Source organism: Penaeus japonicus, unplaced genomic scaffold (assembly GCF_977035675.1).
Source record: "Penaeus japonicus unplaced genomic scaffold, GWHDUDI00000001_assembly GWHDUDI00000010, whole genome shotgun sequence".
In the NCBI taxonomy this organism is placed as follows: Eukaryota; Metazoa; Arthropoda; class Malacostraca; order Decapoda; family Penaeidae; genus Penaeus; species Penaeus japonicus.
This window is the reverse complement of record NW_028234412.1, coordinates 35,075,894-35,078,393: the sequence shown is the minus strand read 5'-3', so window position 1 is coordinate 35,078,393 and position 2,500 is coordinate 35,075,894.

Sequence of the window (2,500 nt, the reverse complement as noted above, 5' to 3'; positions counted from 1 at the left end):
AAGTTTGGGAACCCCTGCTCTACAGGCTTCTAGGGCTTGGACAAGCTCATCCATAGTTAATTCTTTATTATAATCAAAGTCATCTCCTGTGGCAAAATGAATTGCTTGCAGCTCAAATGCTTCCTTGATGGTTAGGAAAGCAGTATGGTAATTTTCTGAGATGATTGTGTAAGAGAACTGCCAGGCGAGTGAGTTTGCAATGTCTCCAGGTGAATCATAGTTATTTCCCTCATGGGCAATGTTATGTTTTATTTTACAGGATATCTTTTCCCTATTGATTTTGTTAACTGTGGACCAAACCTCTGAAATGCTGGTGTTGCTATTTATGGTAGAGACAAAGCTTTGCCAGGAGTCTCTTTTGGCTTGTCTGATTGTTCTTCCGAGTCCTAGCTCTCGCTAATTTGTAAGTGCAAAAGTTCTCGCTTATGATGTTTTTTTTGGAAATGCCTGTAGGCCCAATATCGTTCACATAGCACCCAGCGGCAATCTGGTGTCCACCATGGAATTCTATGCTTAATGCTATCTGTTGAATTATTAGGGAAGGTAGCTATTGCTGCATTTATAATACAATTTTGAACATTGTTTACTTTATCATCAATGGTTTCTCCAACAACTTCGAGCTTCCCAACGAGTCGTCAATGGTGTGCCACAGGCACTTGGCTGCTAGTGTTGAAGAGACCAGTGATAGGTCAATAAAGCTCAAATTACCAGCATTGTCGTCCAATCGCGTCGGACTACCATCGTTTAGAAGGTCCAGATCAGAATCATTGATCAACTTAACTTCTTTCTCACCTCAACCATCCACTTGTAGGGAACCCCATAAAGTATGAAGAGCGTTGAAATCACCTAAGAATAATTTGTTATATGACAGACTATCCTGAAGAGCAAAAAGCTCACCATAGATTACCATATTACCATATAAACTGAACATGTAGTCAGATACGTGTTGTTGAATTTTACTTTGCATGCGACGTGTTCCAAAGTAGAATTAATTGTCACTTCAGTAAAAGGGAGGCTCTGGTGGATGTACACGGCGACCCCGCCTCCACCCCTTCCCTCTCGGTCTTTTCTACTCAAATGATAGTTTCTCAGCGATATGACCTCGTCAGAGACTTGGTCGTTTAAAAGGCTTTCTTGGAGGACTATAATATTGGGAGCATAGGACGAGGCTAATATTCTAAGAGAGTTTAATTCTGATCTAAGACTTAGACAGTTTCATTGTATAATGGTAAATGTGTGGATTACGTTTTATGGGGTTTGGAAGTGCCTTGTCCGCCGGTTTTATTTTATTTTCTTTTATTTTTTGGGGGGGAGGAGGCGCTTTCTCTTTTCCCTCGCTTTTCAAGGGCCTATCTCGGGAATTTTTGGATACCCTGCCAAAAAGAAACTGATCACTTCACTTCACGAAATCACTTAAGAACGACACTTCACTAACACTACGCACATTCAAATATCACACTTCCTCGTGGAGTGGGAGCTGGGGTGGCCACGTGGGGCCATGCGAGAGAGGAACGTCAGTGAATTAATCGTCCTTTCTTCGCTGTACACTCTCCTTTTCGTCACTGCGCCATGTTATGCTCTCTGGTGAATCCTCTAAACTTGTGGGAGAATTAAACGCCGAGCTAAAACCAAAGTAGGTTCTTTGGAGGTGGAAATACAGCAAAATAAAACAGGACATTGTGGGTATGATCTGGCCTGGCAGGCTCGCTTCTCTGGTCTCTCTAAGGTTGTTGCCAGATGCACGAGGTATATACATAAAGTATCATATAACAGAAATACTATTCTCATACATAAAGAATACATGCTACATATCGTACATAAAAGGAAATGTAAATATAGCAATAATAATAATAATACATGTGCTTTTCATGTATTATGTAATAATTTTGGAAATAATATCACAGTAGCCTCCATGGCCTACTCCCCACTGCTAGGGAGACGCCTGGTGGAAGATGATCTGCTCTTACGAGCAGAACAAAAACCAGACGAAGTCCTAGTAGGGGTCGGCTGGACAAGGTGAGATCCAGATTGTGATTTGGTATCATCCTCCCTATGATGCTTTTTTGCTGGGTTGATTCAGCAATTTCTTTTATTGTTTAATTCAATTCTGTAATTTGATTCATTAGTTCTGTAACAGTTTTCATCAATTCTGAAATTTCCTGATCCTTAGCTATGAGCTGCTGACTAACACTGCTTGCACTGGAAACATTGTTATATTACCGCTGAAGCATAAGAAGTATTGGGTTTGCTCCATAGTTAGCACACTTGAGTGTCTTTTCCATGCATGCAGTGGTATCATGGGCTCCAGCACATTTACCGCAAGTGAATTGTTTTTTTGGATATAAGGTCTTACTTGTATAATCTCATATCCAACTTTAACGGTACTAGGAATCTTTGGTATAGAAAAAGTCAAGAAACACAATCCGGATTTTGTGTGCACATTCCCATCCTTCTTGGTCATGCAATTTACGTCCACTACGCTTTGGTCTTTCATGGCCTC